This window comes from Lichenostomus cassidix, chromosome 6 (assembly GCF_008360975.1).
Source record: "Lichenostomus cassidix isolate B80296 chromosome 6, HeHo_3.0, whole genome shotgun sequence".
In the NCBI taxonomy this organism is placed as follows: Eukaryota; Metazoa; Chordata; class Aves; order Passeriformes; family Meliphagidae; genus Lichenostomus; species Lichenostomus cassidix.
Window position 1 is genome coordinate 10,683,372 of NC_139487.1, and position 20,542 is coordinate 10,703,913.

The 20,542-nt window shown below is 40.6% G+C and overlaps 1 long non-coding RNA gene across 1 annotated transcript; it reads left to right on the top strand.

Moving 5' to 3' along the window:
- Positions 1–864: 864 nt before the first annotated feature.
- LOC146435179 (uncharacterized) lies at positions 865–3,787 on the top strand. The gene is made up of 3 exons (XR_014853071.1): positions 865–926; positions 1,531–1,606; positions 3,617–3,787. It is a non-coding gene; the product is annotated as an uncharacterized LOC146435179 (long non-coding RNA).
- Positions 3,788–20,542: the final 16,755 nt, after the last annotated feature.

Consider the following 20,542-nt stretch of genomic DNA (forward strand, 5'->3'; position numbering starts at 1 on the left):
CCTGGGGGGAAGGGAGGAAGGGTGTCCTGAAAATGTAAAGAGGTTTCATGAGAAGAGTGACCCTCCAAGAAACCAACACATTCTGAAACTGTGAAATGCAAGGTGGTACAGCCAAATATTCCTTCCTGATAGAGCCTAGGCTTGCAAGGCACTGAGGATGTGTAGTAATGCAAATCTATCTATTTCAAGGGTATTCCTGCCTCCAAGAAAAAAAAAAGGAAAAGAAGAAAAATGATAAGGACAAAAATCAAAGACTTTGGATGCTTTGTTACAGCTATGTGTGGTTGATAATTACTCTGGTATCAGCTGCTGCTGACTAAGCTTTCATATTCCATGAGTAACATTCATTCTTTGGTCAACAGCAAGACTTGTGTAGAGCTTCAGCTCTAGTGTTTGTTCTGCTCAGTTTGTAAGGTGCAAACCAAAGCTTTCTCCTGCTTCCTCTCAGCTACTTTGACCCTGTGTGAGGCTGCTGGCCATGCATTAATAGTACATAAGAAGAACTGCAGTGGCTCTGATCAAAGAACCACCTGAGCCAGAGGCCACAGAGTAAGGGAGAGAGTAAGAGCCAGAAAAACAAGTGTGGTGTTCCCTCGATATAACCAACCACCCTGCAGCCTAGGGACCTCCTGAATCAGAGACTGCATCCACATCTCTGTGCTGAACGGTCCTCAAGAGACCTATCATCCTCTCCAAATGCATCTAATTGCTTTCTGAATCCAGTTATATTTTGCTTCTTGGCATGTTCAAAAGCTTCATTTGTTACAGGCTAATGAGCTTAATAAGCTGAAGCTGTGTTTTTATTGAAAGGTTAATGATTGCAAACATTTAAATAGTTAAATCAAGGCCTTAGTTGAGTGTGGTGTTACAGAGGAAGGGAACAAACAATCCTAACTCTTCTGGGAAAACTGCTGAGGAATTTTTGAGTTAGTGTGGATTTTGTATCCTTTGAGTTGCTGGGGCTTAATTTACCACTGTGATGTTCCAGCTCACACCATTTCTACTTTCCCTTCTGTTGTGTTGGGTTTAGGTCATGTTAAATCCTAAAGTGAGCCAATCTTTTTCCCAGAGGTTGTTTGTGTCTCAAGCTACTTTTGCAGTCCTTCAACATCTGTTGCTTCATATCATGTGACTACTTTATCTGCATGGATCATCACTTGACTTTCTGCAGTCTGTAACATTGGTCAGTCAAGCCACTGACAGTAGCTGTGTTTACTTCTAAAAGTGTATTTTTTTTTACCTCTTATGGTATAGTGGTTTTATCACTACAAGCCAAATGATTGCTTTATAACTGTAAATTATGGCTTTGTGAAGTGACACTTAGGAAAAGCTGTAAAAATCTGGAATGTGGGACCCCTTATATGTATTTGATAACAATAAAATAGCCCTACTTTTTTGAAATAGTTAAATGTAATCGATGGTAATGTCACCTTGGGAGAATTAGAGGGTTTCCCTCTTCCAGGTGATTAAAAAAAGTGTGTATGAATGAAAAGAACAGGAAAAGAGCATTTGTGTGTTTTTCTTTTTCAGGAATGTTTGTGTTGTGTGGTGCTCAAGAGAGCAGAGGAGTGAAATGAAGACAAATGGCAGTAAAATAATTCCAGAGGTAATGTAACCATAATGCCTTCATAAGGAAGTGTCCCACTGCACTTGCTGTTTAGTTTTAGCGCCTTTCCTTTTTGTCTGTGAGATCTTTCTTTTTAACAAAATATTGTCTATTCTGCCTCCCTGTCTATCCTTCCTTCACTGACCAACACAAGCTGGTAAATGAAGGATTCTGCAGTCTGTAAGTCAGAGTACACTTCTGTTAGGCACAGTGGTTTATCAACATAGACCTCTTATTTCCAGCTGACTGCAGGGATAGCCTATAAAGGCCCACTTGGAAAGCATACTGAACTCAGCAGAGGCTCCTGTTGACTTAAATGGGCCCTAGACCAGGTCTAAAATGAAATCAGTCTCAAATTGCCAGTTGACAAAGATCCAGGATGGTGGTTTTATTTGGAAGAAGCTGTGAAACAGAGAAGTAAAGCGCACAGGAACAAAGCAATGGTGAAATAAAGATAATAATTTAGGCTCATAAATGGGAGAAAAACTGCTAACCAGCAGAAAAGAGCCCTGGAAAAGCCTCTCTGAAGAACTAGCAAAGGGAAAATCCTGACTGGTTCCAGGATCAATATTGATAACATAATGAGACAGTTTCCAGAGTTCTCTCACTTGCAACAGCAGGAACCAGGCTTCTTTTCTCTGGTCTTGCAACAATTTATTTGCTTTAATGCTTTTCCATGTGGTTTCAAAGTTCTGGGATTTTTTGCTCATGTAAACTAGCCTAGAGGGAAGAAAATTTTGCTTTTAAAAGTCTTTTTCTTAGTCATCTAAACCCTGGAAGGTGAATGGCGTTGGAATGTTTTCTTTGGCTTCTCTTATGCTCAGTGATTGTCTCTGCTAATATAATTTTCCATCTTTTTTTGATTTCAAGATGTGGAGGGAGCAAAGGACAGTGGACAGCACACATTCTTGATTGTGATGTGATAGCTAGTTCCCTGCTCTAGTCCAGTTTTGGGGTTTTTTTTTACTGTGACTCAACAAGTTAGAGAAATATTGCCATATCTTAGAACCTACCTTGTGAAAAAAAACAGTAGATATGTTCCCCTCACTAAGACCAGGCCATGGGCAACTTCAGGGACCTTCTCAGTGTCTATAAGCTACATAACTTTAAATATGATGACTTACATGGAAAGTATCTGTACTCATGATTTATTACTTGTGTGGAGAAAAGAGAAATATGTCTAGAAATATGTCTTCCCTAACCATGGTTTCCTTATGACAAAATGCTTCACCCCAAAAAGCCTCTAGTGCCTCTTTCATGGGTAGCTGGACTGCAGGGCTGAAAGGCACAGCCCATTTCATTTGTCTCAAAGGAAGCTGCAGAACCCAATGAAAAAGGATTGTGGAAGGGGAACCATATCCTCAGGAAAGATGCAGGAGGATGTTGGCAAGAGAGAAAAGCTAGCCACTAAAATCCAAGTTCTTTCACATAAGGCAGCAGGGTGAAACACTATTTTAGAATCTAGATGAGTGGTGTTTAAGCCTTTGTATTCTGAAAAGAGAGCACTTAAAGTATTGAACCGATGGCCACTGTAAATAAGAGGAAGGGAATAGAGGAACAAGGGGATATTAGTCCTTAAAAGGATAGAAAGGCTAAAAGGATAGCCTTTTTCCTCTAGCTCAGGAATAGAGTGGAGGTTGTCTAATCTTGCAAAGAAGAAAAGCCTGAAATATCCTTAGAGGCAATGCTGCCTTTTTAAAGCACGCAGCAAGCTGATAGCCAAAGGCAACAGAAGAAACAGTGAAAGGGAACAGCAGAAAGCTGAGACTCAGTGTGAACAGATACCTAAAAGTTAGGGAGCCTGAGGCTATGTGGTTTAACCAGACCACTGAGGATTTTTCCACAGTAGAGGCTCAGATGCCATATTAAATCAGCACACATAGCATCAGGCTGTGGCTATTGTCTTTAGGCACTTATTTTGCATGCTGCAAATTAAGATGACTAGCCTTAACCCTTTTCTGCTGATGGCTGAGCCACATTAAAATGCAAATTCCTTTGCATTTTCTGCAGACACACCACTACCCATCACTGAAGCGTGGCTATGTGAGCCATGAATCTCAGACAAGTGATGGAGCCATCAGTCACAGAATCCCATAATCACTTTGCTCCACTCCCTGGTTCTGGAGAAGTGCCTGGTACCACATGGGGCTTAGCAAATGGTCAGCGCTTCGCACGCTTGGAAGACACTCATTTTACTGCAGGTCCAGTTGGCTGTGCCTCACTGCAGGAAATCAACACAGGGTTTCTCTGTCTGAGAAAGTCAGCCCTTAATAGAACAGTTCCCAGTATTACTGGGAGCAGCAAATTTGACATGTATGTGGTTTGGCAAGTTTTCATCTTGAATAAATGAGTGTGGGATTTGCTTTAGCACCTGCTGCTCTTTTTACAGTGCCAATTTATACCTCAGTAGGAATGTTTCCATATAATGCAGTTGTTTAAGGAAGTATTCTAATTTTATAGTGCTTATCTAGGTGCTATTCAAGTCATGTAAATGTTGTGGATGTTAGTCCACTCAAATTTATATCTTTCATTATTTTGGAACGCAAGTACTTTGTAGCCACAGTTTGGTTTCCTTTACTAAAATCCCTATCCACAGCACTATCTGAAGGTTTAATATCAAAGCAAACCATACAAAACCCCTTTGAATAAATTATTCTTTTTATTTCTCATTTAGCTGGGGTTATTTTAAAAGACATTTTAAAGACATACACATATTTGGAGTATTCTGCCTGAAAAAGTCTAGCATAATTAAAGAGTAATTATGTAAATGCAGGTATTGAGCTTCTTGCTAACCCCATGTTATAGTCTATAAACTGTCTGAGACCATCAACTTGAGGACTTAGAACTGGAAAGTCCTGACTGAATTGCAGCCCAGTTTGTTTAATGGAGATGATATACAAAATTATGCTTCCTGGGACTGGAATTTAAAAGTGAATCAAAAGCTCTAGAGAACCTCAATCCCTTTAGATGTTGGAGACAGAGGAAACTGCTGAAATCAGCAGGAACTGATTTTATGGCTATTCAGGGAGAAGACAAGTAAATGGAAACAACCTATTGTTCCTTTTTCTGGTTGCTGGGATTTGGCATGGAATACTTTAGGGATCCCTTTCACCAAGTTCCTGTTTTTATTTCATCCTTAGGATGTGTTTTCTGTGCTTTGATGAAGTCTGGTTAGTATTCAAGAATTTCTTGTGTTTCATTTGTTCAAGCGTCAGGTGGCACCTCAAAGGATTGTGAGAGATTAGCCAAGCCTTGCAAGGTGCTCTAGAAAGTTCATCTCTTTCTCCCATGTTGGAGAGAAAAGGGGATATGGGATGAAATTGGTTTCCACTGCAGGAGGCAAAGTATCTTGTGGAAAGGTCTGGAGATCCCATAGGATCTGGAGTCCTATGGAATGAACTTGGGCTGTGGTCAGCAGCTGGAATGCTTTGGAAGCTTGCACTTCTGAATGTTGGGAAGGCAAGAGAAGAGCTGCACACTCACATCAGACAAGATCCTAGAAGAGGTTATCACAGTCATAACTGATACAAGATCAGGCCCAAAAGACAATCCTGCGTCACCAATAATCCCATTTTTAAGTGATTGCCACAGCTAAAATTGGAGAACTTCTACTGCAAAGGGGCTTTTTTGATGATAAAGTGTTATTTGCAATCTTTGCCAGGCTCCTGCAGATAATGCTCAGAGTAGCAAGATTTAGAGTGATAGGACTAAATAAATATGAATGAAGAATTATAGTAAATCTGGCATTATTTTCAGTGAGAGCCACCAGGACTAGCTAGGCTTAATTTTCCTAAGGTAGATTTCTTATCAGTCACTCTTAGTTTCACCCTTGTCATCACCAAACAAACCTTTAAAACTGCTGGAAAAGTAGGTCAGAATGAAAATGCAATTTAAAGCACCTCCAGGAATACTGCACTTTTCCTTATTCCCTGATGTGACAGAGCCCTTATCAGTGTGGGCACTCAAGGCTTTTCCATTTATCTGTCGCATCTACCAAGGAAATAACATCACCTGATCATCTTTTTTAACCCTAACTGCTTGAGACACAGGCCATACAGCACCTCTCTGGTGAAATGCATTACATGCAAAATCTCTCTGGAATCAAAGAGACAGGAGCAAAATGAAAGCAGCTGCCCTATGGCTCATAAATACCCTTTCCACAAAGAAAGAAATGTAACTGTCAAGCCAGGAGATTATGCAGTTAGTGCTTATTTCAAATGAGCTCTTTTTTTGATGCTGTTTTGGTTTTTATTATGTTTGTTTTCTCCTGGGAAGTAAGAGATTTGGCACTGAAAAGCTCTAGGGACACTTGCTTCTGCAATAATTAGGAAAAAAGCAACAAGTTACCGTATCTTTTTTGGAGGGATGTATTTAAAGAGGTGTCATTTTTAGACAGTGAAAGCAAGACAACTGCTGTTCATCAGAAACGCTCAAGAGAAAAATGTTTTCCCAGTGATTTTTGGTTTTGAGTCATCCATAAATTCCTGAGCACAGGAAAGGCCTTGGTGTGTCTGAAAAAAATAATTTGAAACTTGTTTTCTGATTTTGTCAGTGTAGTTCTGTGCTGTATCTCTGTGCCCTGTGGAATCAAAGAATTTCTTAGGGAAAGGAAGATTTAGAGAACTCTCAGATGGCTCTACAGAGCTTTCTGTTTTGCTCTGCTCTAATTGATGAAGCTCCTACCTGGCCAGATGTCAAGTTCCTGAACCAGAACACTCCACCAAGTCTCCTCTCCCACTTCTTTTTCCTTTTTTTTTTTTTTTTTTGAGAGAAGGAGGAGAGCATTGTTTGGCTATATATTCAATATGTCACTGAAGTTGAACTAGATCTGGTTCAGCCCCAGAATGAGCTTAGACAGCTCTGTACAGCTCCCTGCTGCTATCTCCTCTTTTTTAATTTCCTTTACAAAGTGCTGGCCTATACAGATAACAAGGAGGACATGAAACATTCCAGAGGGTGGTTCAAAAAAGCAAATACACATAAACATCTGTGCAAAAGCCTATCAAAGGATATATGTTAATTTTTAATAAGGATTAAATTGCTTATAATGGAAGAACAGGTACTTTTCCTGAGGTTTGAGGAAAGCAAATGTTCCAATTTAACATGTAAGTGGCTTTGCAAGAAAAACTGAAACCTTTGGATGGTTTGGGTTATTTTTATTATGTGCATTTGGTGACCTAAATTCTTGACTCTGTGCTTGCCAGCTGTCCCCTCTTCAGGGACTCCATGCATTGCTTCCTGTTTAGGTTTTTCTGTCTAGAGTTCATGCCATGCATTTGGCCCTCATGTCTTTGCCACAATTGCTCTGTCTCCCCACTGAAGAGAGCTGATTCCTTTTTAATTATCTTCCAGGTTGTTTCTACTTAAGATAAAATCTCATACATTGATTCAGCCTCACAAATAACTCAAGATCATAAGGGAAGATGGGACATACTTTAGTTCTGCTCTGGGTATCAGAGCCTATGCTGGAAACACATGAGGGGTAAGTGAATGCCACAGTGCAGCAGACAAACCTAAGTGGATTATATACAGGTGAACAGAGGTGCAATTGGTAGTCCCTAAGATGCTTCAGGGAACCTGGCATGTCACCATGCATCTTGCTTGACTTGCCAGGACTAAGGGCATTTTGTTGGAAATCCAACACAAAAGACAGGCAGAGAAGCTGAACAAATTGTTTGCGTTTATAGAAAATAGAAAGCTAGAAACTGTATTGTAACAAATAGAACTCTGTGTGTCCAGAGAGTTGCCATGGTATTAACAAACATTACCCGTTTTTCCCTTGTTTGTGTGGTTCCTTGTGATTTACCAGCAGGGCTCCTCAAAGCTATTTGGTTATCACAGAGACATGATTTTAAGAAGTTTTCTTATCTAGCCTGCAACACACCATGTTTTTCATTCTTCTCCCTGTATTCAGAATATGTAGTACATGTTGAGTTAGCCATATATGCAATTCTTCCCTCATCACCTGCTTCAAATCCCACTTGTCTCTCCAAATGAATGTGTAAAACCCAACTACACAAACCACTGAACTCCCGATGCAGTGCATTCAGGCACTCATTTATTCCAAAGTGATTCTATCCAAGCGGAGGAATTGAAACATGCAATGCTGTCCTCCACCAGATGTTGGGCTGGTTTAAATGCAAATAGACACCCAAAGGGAAAACAAGACAGTGGAATATAATATACTGCTGAGATATGGGCTGGAGTTGTGTAGAGCTCAACTTTTTTATAGTTTCAGAATTTTTTTTTTTTTAAGTTTCCTTGCGGCACAATTTCACTCTTACCCCCTTGTGGTGGTGTATCCAGCTGAGTGCAATATTCTTGCAATGTTCCTGTTTTCCCCTTCATTTGCTTATATATATCCACAGAGCAACAAGGATTATATTTGTCTGCAGATTTTTCCTTTCCCTTCTGGAAATATTTATGTTCCCTGTGCAGAGCAGAGCAGCAGCTCCTCATTGCCACTGAGTCTCCAGAGGACAGGACAGAGAGGTGAGGGCAGTGGGTTTTCTGCTGTCTACCTTCATTACTATCACTCAGGGTGATAATTCAAACTTTCCACACAATATGTCTTCTCAGGTGCCTGCCAAAAGCCCTACATCAGATTGATCTGTCTTAGGAGACTAAAACTTGGGCTGAAAATTAGATGAATAGCTGGACAGACCCCACAGACCCTTTATGTGGGTGCATACCCTTAAGGGACAGGGCAGAGGAAGCCAAAAGATGACATTCCTTCATGTCAGTTTTATTCCTTGCAACAGAAGGCAAAGGACAGGATGAGAAGACAAGGTTTTCCTTCATAGCTCTGTTCCTACCTCAAATATATCACTCCTGCAATCATCCTGAAGTTTCATTAATGCCCTTTTGCCACTTCTGACATTTGAACACTTCCTGATCTTTTGCTCTCTCTCTCTCTCCCCCATTCCTAACTCTGTAGTCATATAGATCTTATTCTTCAGCTTTCTCTTCCTCCTCCTCATTCAGTCTGTTCCCAGAATTGCTTTTTAGACTCTGTTCCCTACGACGTGGTGTGGTTTGTTCTCTTGAAGAAAATGGTTATGTTACACAGAATGATGGTTTGTGAAAATCATCCTGTCTGGAACAGAAAACCCAGAGGACAAAAGGAAAGCACAGGAACTGACTCACCTGTGAAATAGGGCAGGGTGAAATCACATACTCAAACCCCGTTACTACTTTTTTGTGAGTTTTTTAGTTTTGGGTTTTGGGGCCTTTTTTTTGGTTTTCTTTTTTGGGGATTTTTTTTTTTTGGATTATTCTGCGGTTTGCTTTATCAAAATAGATATAAACAAAACCCCTGATCAATTTATTTGCATGCCTTCATTTGTAGAAATTCATTGGTCTCTGTATATAAATGTGTGAATTTGCTGCTAAATTTCTGCTAAAGCACAGAAAATATTGCAAATTAAAGCAATCATTGGCTGTGCCTTGCAGAGCCCCAGGGCCCTCTGCCTTGGGAGTTTTGCCAGGAAGTACATTCAAGGTCTTGATTAATTGGGGTCTTAGAGTTGAGATGGAACAGGGAAGCCTAACAGGTGACTGCATGGGGATACAATAGGAAAAGAAAATGCAACCACATGAATCACTATCTCTTCTGGATGTTAAAGTATCTCTGTTTGGGTTTCAAAGGATTTCTCAGGTGGATGTGTCTGATCTTTGGCTTCCAACTGTGATCTAACACACCTTGAAGGTGAAGCCATTATTTTTACCAGGTATTTTCACAAAAGAATGTACTTTCTGAAAGAAAAGGAAATTACAGGAATAGGCTGCTTCTGAAACGCTTTTGGTTGCTGTGAATTTTGCATAGAAGTGAAAAGGGGTTAATTTTTGAAAGGCAAAAGAAGATTGCTGTGCATATATAATGTATACATTGCTGTGTTCTTTCTTCCTGACCAAATGAAGGCTCAGCAGAGAATGCAGGTTAACACTGGAAGATTTCTACATTTGCCTCCCTCCAGTCATAACTAACCTAACTAACATAACTAATCTCTCTGCATATGTTGAAAAAACCAACTTTCATTGTTGTTTCATTGAATCTTGCACTATTAGAGCTGCCACAATCCATTTTCCTGATGAGAAGTCATAGAATGACTGTGCTGTGGCCTCTGCTGGAGGATGCCCAGTGCCAGGCAAATCCTCTAAAGGGAATATTCTCTGTTTGCTACCAGAAAACTTTGGCACAAAAGGGTTGGATGAGATACACCCAGTTAGGGCTCCATGAGCAATCTCCTGATTCTTTGTCTTTTTCACTTTAAACTCCCCCATAGTGAGTTTTTAGGTCTTCTGTTTTTAAGTCATCTGATGGAAGGGGTTTGTTTGAAATTAAGGCTTAGAACCTATAAAAGTTAAATGGATCATAAGAAATTTCAGTGATATTTTGAAAATTTGATAGGCTGGCCCTAATATTTTTTTTAAGTAGGAAATGGTTTTTTTACTAAACCTTGAAATCTGCAAACATGTTACTGTAGAGTGAGCTTTGCTATTTCTTCCTCCATGGCATAGGTGTTTGCAGTTGTTCAGTACCTCAGCAGGGGGCAAACACAGATACACAGAAAAAAATAAAATAAGTAAGAGAAAAACAGAGAATAATTCACAGTCTCACCCAAGAAAAACAGCTTGCCAGGGGGTGACTGCCATGGACTCTGAGCCTATGTTGTACATATTTCAGATCCATCAATATTTTCCTTTACAGAGGCACCAGCGTGGGAGTACTGAAAGAAAGAGGAAATAAACAGGCTGTGTTAGTTTGTCTGGTTTCCTGGAAAGTGCTAAATTGCTCAAATGCTGCTGGGGCCTCTGCTGAGCACACAGCTCTGGGGAAGCAGCTCAGGCTGTCTCTCTGAGGGACTTTCTGTCTGTGGGTACAAAGCACCCTTTTTATAAATATAGCATAACAACATTGGCTGGCTCTGGGTCAGGTGCTCCACAACATTTAGGTTTTTTTTATTTGTTTGTTTTTTAAGTATATGTAATTTCTTTATTTGGAATTAATTATGCTGTATTTCTTGGGTCTCCTAGTTTTGTGCCTTTAAGATGCAATGACCAGTTTTTTCCTTTTTTTTCAGCTTTTTCCCAAAAGCATGGTAATTATTAAGTCTATACTTTTTAAAGGAGTGAATCACATATAATTCACATGACTCCTGGAGGTGAGGTTCTATGAAAATCATTGAGTTACTCTGAGATTCAGAGCATTGACAGGTCCAGTCTCTATAAACCTGCCAGCAAATTTAAGGCTAGGTCTAAGGTCAAGCAAAATAAACAAGTGCCTTAAGCAGGAACCTGCAGAGAATTGTAAAGCAGCTATTGCCTACTCAGACAACATCAGTGCTATAGAAATCTAGGCTGACAGCTGATGGCTGGGAATGTGGCAGCTCTGGGAAAGGCCAGCACTTGCCCATGGGTGAAGCAGCTCCCAAGGAAATGGGAACAAGGCTCAGCCAATGGGTTCTTGTCCAAACCCCTTTGACATGTGTGAACAAGAGCATCTCCTCAGAAAGGTCTTCTCTTGGCTCTGCTTCTGCTGCTCATCAAAAACTTCTCTCACTTTGTTACTTTCTCCCCTACTAATATAAAGTTCACTTCAGTGCACTTACACCTACAACAACAGGTAGATTGAAGGTGTGTGGAAGAAAAAGATGTTGTTTTTGTCTTGTTAATCCCGAAAGGAAAAAGGAAAAGATAATATATCTGTAAAGGAGAGAAGTGGTAGTAGTGGGTGTATTTCTGTCAGTACTAAGTTGCAGGGAGACTAAATTTGTTTCTGTGAGAAATGTCTCAGTGCTTTCTCTCAGGTAACGCACAAGCCGAGTGACAGGCTGTGAAACACAGGGTGCTGTTTGCTTTCATTAAGGTTTATTTCCCATTACACCTTGTTTGAGAACAACTTGCTAATTCAAAATGGCATGGGCAGAGCTGTAGAATGCCTAAAATAAGACTTGGGGGTTTATTTTTGCTTGCTCTTCCCCAGAAATTTGGACTTCTTAAGCAGAGATTCCTAAGACATTATTACTGCACTGCTCTGTGAAATCCATGAATCCTGTAGCTACTCCAAACACCTTGCCTTTCTCCCAGTTAATCTAAGCTGCACAGACAAGCCACAACAGTCAAACCATGCTCTTAACCTGAATTACTTCCAGCCACATGGCAAAAGTGAGGTAGTTTGACAGTAACCAAGCCTCCCTGCTAAAGGAGGATAAAATATAGGATAAAACACAAACCTTTCTGTCTCTTTGTTTACAATTCTGCATTCTCTCTTTCAGTTTGGCCACAGCTGAGCTGGCCATGGATCCTGGTTCACTCTGCCTGGGCTGTGGATCCTCCCAGGTGATAACAGGCAGTCACAGAGGTGAAGGAAGCACACCCAGGGCGCAGCTGCCTTGATTCTACTGAAAAGAAGGATCTATAATCAGCACAAATCAAAACAGTTTTGATGAAAAAATGCTGAGTTTATGTCAGAAAACTAAATGCTTAATATTCTGGATTTCCATCCAATTTAAAATGGAAATGCCTGTTTAATCAAGAAAATGGCTAGGGAAAAGTTCTCAGTCATCTGTATTTAAGTCTCCTTGATGACAGGTTTTCTGTCCTGAAGAGCTTCTCTCAAAATCAAGTTGTGCTGGGATGAGTAACTCAGGATCAGCCACTTGTTTCTGGATGGCACCTTGTGTGAATATTACTGAGAAAGAGCCTTAGTCATGTCTGTACAGATCTAGTATTAAAAATTCATGCTGCAGGACAAGAAAAGAGGGGCCTCTGATATGATTTGCTTAGGAGTTTCCTCCATGGCCACTGGGAGAGCAGGCTGCAAAAGGAATTCTTTAAAAGGTGAGGTATTAGAGCAAAAAGGGACATGTGGACTCCAGAATGTACAGGAGAAGCTTTTTCTTCTCCTTAACATGAGACAGCAGAGTTGGCCTCTGCTCCTTTGCTCCATATTGATGAGACAAAGCTTTAGAGAGCACTTGTGCTCCTTAACTCCTCTCTGGGAGAGCTCTCTTTCTGCAAAAATCTGTCTTAGATCTCTCTCTTCTCTGTCAGAAACACAACCCACTTTCTTCCATTCTCTCCCTTTCTCACACTGTTTCCTGCTTCTCCTGGCTTCACCCATTCCAATGGGTGAAAGCAATTTTTCTAGTCCTAGAAGCATGAGGGAGGGCAGCCCAAGGTGCTCCTGATGTGACAGGAGAGGTGAGGGTATTCCCAGCACAGGAACATTCCTCTCTGCATGATCCACACTCCTTAACCACCAGGGAGAAGGATGGGGTGTGAAACCTGATGGCATCACCCACTGCATGGGGTGCCAGTGCTGTCCAGGAGCAGGGCAGTGTCCTTGGGGGACAGCAGCCACCCACTGCTGCCTCCCCAGAGCATCCCTGCAGAGAGTCCATCTGCCCCACATCCCCTCGGTGCTGGGCTGGGGAGGGATCCCAGCTGCTCCAAGAGTCTTCTCCAGATGTGTCCAGAACCTCCCCTCCAGGGACACCCAGACATGCAGCAAGATGGGATTTAGGGCATATTCTCACAGTGCCTCAGAAAAGCAAATGGAGATTTTCTCTCTGCATCCAATCCCCTGCTCCACCACTTAAATCCTCCGCAATATCACTTGGGTGGAGAGCTCAGTTCTGTTACAAATATGAGCTGAAAAAGAAATTTTTTGCATTATTTCTTTCCCTTTATTAGGTGTTGGCCAGATCATCCTGCTATTTTGACTTGCTAACCCATCACCTGCCCTTCAAACTTGCCCCCTCCCGACCAAAAAAAGCCTGTGTTAATCACGAAAGTAAGAAAATACTCACACGCACTTTCTCTCAGCTTAATTCCTAATAATGTTTTCTGCTCTGATTTTATTTTGTTAGTTTCTTTTTACATTTAATTTGGCATCTAACCAATTGAAATGATGTTCTATTTATGCTTTTTAGCAAATGACTTTGGCTTTGAATTCTTAACATTTCATTCATGGTTATTTGTTCTTGTATTTAGCACATACCCAGCTTGCCTGCCTTGTAACTTCCAAATGAGAATATTATAAATGTGTGGAGGCTTATTAGATCTGGGGCTCTTTTATTTTATTTTTTTTTTAATTCAAATGAGAAACACATTTTTAATATTAAAATTTTCGTTTATCTGCACCAGGATGGATTGTGGCTAATGTACTGAGGAAAATATTTCCTCTGCTTGATGATCTCAGGGAGGGGGATGTGTGGAAGGGGTGTGTGTGTGTCTGTGTTTTTCTCTCTTCTTATTTCTGGGTCTGTTGGTTGCTCTTCAAGATCTGTCACTTTGAATATGGACCCAATATTGGCACAGGAATGCTCAATCTCTTTCTCTAATTAAAGGATCTAATGTCCAGCAAAGAAGTTGTAGCTGTCCAAGGCCAAATACATTGAAGAAATTAAAAAAAACAAACAACCAAACACTAAAATAGGAGCATTGAACTAAAATTGCTTAGTGAAATGGCCTGTTTTGGAACTAGATAGACATGAAGATCCCATCTGACAGCAGATTGTATGCATGGAGGAAATCCAGCACCCTGCTAATTGTGAAACATGCTTTTCTCTAAAAGTGGCTTCATTAACCCCTGGAGCAAGCAAGAAAGCAACCCACAGGCAAGCTCAGCCCCAAAATTCCAGAACTAAAGCTGCTTTCTTTGCTCATCTTTGAAAACATCTCATTCTACAATTTCCTCCCTCACATGGAGAGCTGCTGCTGAAACTCTACTTCAAGAATGATTTTGTAAAAAGGGGAGGAAAATTGAAAATATCAGAAATAGGTACTTCTGATATTTCCTGTAAAAGGTTGCCTGGTTTCCTACACAGATAGTATGACTTTTGTACTGGCAGTGACAAAAGTGTTTGCTGTCCTGTGGGGTAATATCAGAGCTGGACAGTGCTTGTTAATCAAAATCCTTAGATCATGCCATGTTTTCACTTGGTGTAACTTATAATTTAATGTCTTAAAATTCCCCTCCAAGTTTGCATGTACAATTACTCATTTTTCAATCCTAAATTGTCATGTCCTACTAACAAATTGAGTTGATTACCTCACGTCCTATCACCTTAAAAAACAGCTAAGCTCTGCCAGTGCCACTAAGGGCATTTGACAGTGTAGAAATCTATCATTATAGACCTCTCTTGCTTTCTCAGTTTAAATAGGCCTCATTTCAATTGCTTTTCTCTCTAGGTCATGTTCCTCAGGCTTTTATTACCCATACTGCTTTCTCTTGGACTTTCTCCATTTTGTCTAAATGTCTGTTTATATGGGATGTATAAAATTATACCTTACTAAAAGGCCTCATTAGGGCTTTGAAATAATTACATCTCCAGTCCTGCAAAATCAGCAACAGGGGGAAAAAGGTCTAGTAAATGTTATTAAGTACAGAGAGGCCACCTTCCCTGACCTTCAAATTGATGGTGGCCACAGGACTATTTTGGAAAGTGTTCTACCTTTCTGACAGCAACGTGCTACTGGATCCCATTCACCCTGTGGCCAGTGAAAATCCTCAGAGCCTGATCTGCAGCCTAGGGGCACAGCTGCCTCTCCCTCCCTGCACTTCACTGAGCTGGCTTTTTATTTTCTGTCTGGCATAACTTGCATGTATCTTTTCTGTAATGTAATTTAATCTGATTAATTGCAGTCCAGCCTGCTGCTATATAAGCGCAATCTACCAAAGAGAGAGAAATTATCTGGTTCTTTCCATAAGGCAGTTGTTCCCCTGTCACGTGGCTGACAGCTCTTTTAAAACCTCAGTTTAGCACCCAGGAAAAGTCCTAAAAGAGAGAGCCTTTCCAACAGGGTCAGTAAACATGGGATGTGATCAAGATGTGTAAAACAAAGATCTACAGGTCTGGCCATCTGTTTTGACTGGTCTGGCTAGGAGGAGTGTCCCACAGCAGGGCTGGGCTCAGTGCCTGGGTGTGGTGGCCAGTTTGTCCCTGCTGGTGTCTGTCTGTCTGGAGGGCATGGTGCCCGTGGCTGAGGCACTTGGCACTGCTTGGAGCACAGAGAGCCTTGTGCAGCAGTCCACACAGGCTGGCTGGGCTGCATCTGTTCAGCTGCATCTCCCACGGATGGGTTTTTGGGCAGTGCCAGCACAGCAGCCACATGTCAAGGGTTTGCCTCATCTCTGTGGAAAGGCCTTGCCAAGGAAAACCAACAAGGAGCAGGGAGGAACTTGAAAAGAGAGACAGGAGCTTGTGGTGACTGACTTTCTTGGGCCAGGCTCAAGGGAGCTCTGTGACTGATTATTTCTACATCAATACTGTTTTGCAGCCCAGCTGAGAACCCAGTGAGACAAGAACATACAGGAACAAAATAAGAGGTGAAAGGACAATTCTAAAGTATATAATTACTACTGGTTTTGTTTCAGAAGCACTTCGAGTTTCAATTTACAGGACATTTGTAGAAAAGCTTGGGACATTTCTCACTGCTTTTCCCAGAAAAAGCTGATAAAGGTGCTTTCCCTTTGTAGTTGACATGTGAGTCTGAAGCCCAAAATTATTTGCAACAGGGTTAATTGAGAGGATCTCTCCAGGATCTCTCCATGTGTAATAACTACAGTGATAGATTATTTATACATCTATACTGTTTTGCAGCCCCAGCTCAGAACCCAGTGAGACAAGAACTTGCAGGAGCAAAATAAGAGGTCAAAGGACAATTCAAAAGTATATAATTACTACTGGGTTTTTTTCAGAAGCACTTTGAGTTTCCATTTACAGCCACAGAGCCTTATCCTAGAGGTGTTTATGCCAGTGTTAAGAGCCTCCCTCATTCTTGCACTCTACCTCTAAAGAATTGATGTATTTGCAGAAGGTCATAATCGTTGTGCCAAACTTAGAAATTCACCCCAAGTTTGGCTCAGGTTTGAATATTACTGTCTCTGCTTGCATGAGAGGAAACTGTGTTCAGTAGAAAAAAAATAATTTCAGTATGGGATTTGTCATTGCTGATAAAGGAAAGAGGAGAGATAACAAGATAAAAGCTTGTTTAGACATAAGATGTCGTTAGAACTTCTGTGTACTGTCCACAGCCTATCTAGGCCAGAGAGGATATAATACATGCATAAAAAGGAGAGGAGTTTGACATTTTAGTAATGGTATTTCTCCAAGTAACATACACTGGCTTAGCTGAATGTCTCTCTCAATCACCTGCTGAAGGTTTATCACACAAGTGAAATTTGGCCTCAAAACTGGAGTAATACCTGAAAGTGTAACTTTGGTAAAGATAATAAGATTTGAAGAAGAGGTACTATGGCCACAAGAATCAGAAAAAGGTAGAATTTGTAGAAGAGTTGTCAGGTTTGACTTTTTTAATGGCCTCCTTTGAATGACTGCTGAGCTGGAAAGCTCAGTCTCTGCTTGCACAGAGGTCTTTGCATCTATCAAAGGTGGTAATGCCTGATAACTTACCAATCTTGTAGGGTAATGCCGAAAAAAAATTGAGTCATCTTCAATAATGTGAGAAATAGGGTAAAGGAGAAGTTAAAACTGAAATGCAAGAGGAACCACATTCTGAAAAACTGTTTCAGTGTAGAGATTTCAAATACCAGCATCATCTGAATGGCACAAAGATTTTTGCAGTAAGACTGTAGAGTTCAATGCTGCTGGCACAATATTCTATCTTTGGCAAACTCCTAACACCAGCCCTGGATAGTCATATCACAGCTTTATCACTTAGACATTTATTTTGCACTCCAATTTCCTCCTCTATGCTTTTCTTGCTTGTCTCAAATCTTGATTTAACAGAAACTGTTCATTGATCCAAGACTGGAAAAGAATTTTTTTTAAAAAGAACCAAACCCTGCAAGCAATTAACATGTATAGCTCCAAAACCAATCCAAACCAAAAGGTAATATTTGGAGCTTGTGTGCTTATTTCTTTAAATTAGGGTAAATGTTTTCCATTAAAGTTTCCAAATAGGAATCCAGAAAACAAGGAAAGATAACAATAGTTTAAAAAAAAGGCAATTACATTTTGTATTTTTTAGAATAGAAGCAATTTCAATTGTTGTAAAGATTAAATTTCTTTCTGAGGTATGACAGAGATTTAGCAAAGGACAATGCTAAGAAAGACTATCACAGCACAATGTATGTCTTCAAATTTTTTTCCTGTTCTTTTAGGTTACTGTCAACTATTTGGACAGAGATACTTACTGGGGAAAAGTGAGGGCTAAGCCAGACATGAACATTGGGCTCCTTATTACTCTAAAATTAAGGTCTCTTCCTTGAAAAATATCTATTTCAAAGAAGGAGATGTCTTTTTTGTATTTGCAAGTGTCTCCCATTTGATTTCTATGAATAATTCACCACCTTCAGATGCAGTCCAAGCCAACCACTGCAAATATCACACTACTGAAAACCAGACCCTGGTGCAACAGTGACAAGAGTGTGTGTTCCAACTGCAGCCACATCAAATGCCTGGTTAGATCAGGATGAATATGAAATCTTTCCTTGGAAGTATTCTGTAATAGGAATTTTAAATGTATCCCTTCCCTCTCATAAATTTATTTGGTGAATGTATTCATGGAAAGCTGGAAATTAAAATGGAGAAGCAGATGAAGAGCCTTGTACTTAGAGGTAGATTTAGGTAGAGTTCCCACATACTGAACTTCCCCCCTCTACTTCATTTTCTGTTCATTCCAAATTCTGAAAGAAGAGGTGACATAAAATGGATTTACACAGGAACCTGAGAGAAAAATCACCTCACCTTTCATCCTGTTCTCTGTCACTGCACTGGTCTGTGGGATGGAATAAGGACAGAACTGTCATGTTAAAGCACAGCCCTTCCTTCCCTTTCTTTAACCTGTCAGCAGCACTCTGGTATCTGGCCCTGGAACAAGTCCTGACATATATGACAGGTATTTTGGCAGTCCCTGAGACACCAAAGGTGGCAAAAGGGTAGGTGAGAGAGTAGGAGGTAAGAAGGATAGGTGAACTACAGAGCTATGGGAAAGCTCATGAACAGGGCTATGAGGATAAGTACTTAGGATGGTGTGGAACAAGTGCCAAAAAGAGCAGATGGAGGTGAAAGGTAGGGATTTGGATACCAGACCTGACTCTCTGTGGCGTTGGGTATGCAAAAGAGTTAGGTGGAGCTGGAGTTGTAGATCTATCAACTGTTCTGCACAGGACTGTTTGAGATTCTCACCCAAATCAGTCACAAATGCTGCAGTGCAAATCCCCACTTATATGGCCTTAAGTGAGTGAGCTGCAGTGGAGCCAGCCCAGCCCTGGCTGCAAACAGCATGCAGAGGTGCAGGGATGGTACAAGGAGGAGGGAGTTCAGAGATGGGGCTACAGGACTCTCACAGAACATCTGATATTCGTGGTTTCTATTTTATTGGCAGTATCATTCCTCCTGAACAGGCTAATAACGGGATAAATTAAAAGAATTAGGGGTTTTGAGAGCAGAGTCATTATCGAAATCAAACTTTGCTGGTTTAAAATACTGTGCAACATTTGTGGAAGTTTGTTCCCACCCTTGCTTACATCCAGCAGAAATTTATGGGCAGTTCTCTTGTCATTGCTAAAGCTATATTCAATTTTACCAGTAACAATGTATTGTGATAGGAGTGAATTGAATTTTCTTTCCCTTCAAAAATGATTAGATGCACAATGTAGAACTGAATAATAAACACCTGTTCATAAATGTTTTGCCTGTGGTTACACAGAGTCATGTGCCTTCATCACTGCTCTATACAGGGATATCATTACAGGGACTCAATATGATTGAGCCAAGTGGCCACTTCTGCTTTATGGCAGATACTGTACTAATATTATAAGCTTGGATAGAATTTTTACTCAGATCCCAAATATGGGTTCCTAAGGAGAAAAATCTCACTCTTTCATTTAGCAAAATCAATTAAAATTAGGTTATGAAAAAGAGGTTGATTCCATTTTCCTATTCTACATATCCATAAATAGATGATGGTCCCACTGTTAAGTGAAAGTCTTCAATCTAGGTGGTCAGAGGTGGGGAGCAGGGGTGAATTGAACTGCATCAAACTCAGTGAGATTCTTTGCATCTGCCTTCAAAATGTTTTTGAACTTTTTTCTTGGAGAAGGGTCCGGTTTCTGGAAAGAAATGGTGCTTCTCAGGATCAGAGTGAAGTGTCCAGAACTTCAGAGTCTTCAGCATAATACTACTACCAATCCCAGTAAAAATGCACACCTAAACAGATCAGCTGTGTTAGAGCTGGGAAAAGGTAAGGGAGAGAAAAAGAATGAGACCCAGAGTACTGAGACTCCAGAACTTCTTACCACACCACCATAGCATTACCTTGATTTCTGATTTCTCCTGCTGTCAAACTTCAGAGAGATTAAAATCAGACAAGGATGGAAAGGAAATGAAGCTGCTCACTTTATTGCTCTTGATTAGCAGCAAATTATTCTCCTAACATTTACTTTTCCTTCATTTATTTAAGAGTGATTACGTGCAAATAGCAGTTAAAAACGTCAGGGTTTTAATAATAGTTTTATTTGCCCCTGTAATTGCTTCTGTAGCATCTCTGAAGTCTGAAACACACCCCTCCTGACACAAAATCAAAATAGCAGCAATGCATCTTTCTCTCTTTAAAGTACATACTCCAAATCAGAATAAAAAAAGATGTAGGAGTTTCTTATTTACTATGTTTCATATTTAGTTGTGTTACTGTGTGTTCACTGTGTTATTCACTGTCCTTTGTGTGGTCCAACCTCCAAGGCTGAACCTGTAGCCCCATATGGAGAACCCTAAAGATGAGTTTTAACCTCCTGCTCCCTCAGAAGTTACTTAGCTAACCTGTTGATCCATCCTGTCCCACATTTTGCTCTCCACTATCCCACTGGAAATGGAAAAGCTCCGACTGGAAGGGTTATTCTGCAATTTGGGTAGAGCATGGCTGGCACTGAGGTGCAGCAGCTTTTGCTCAGCCATGGCTTTAACC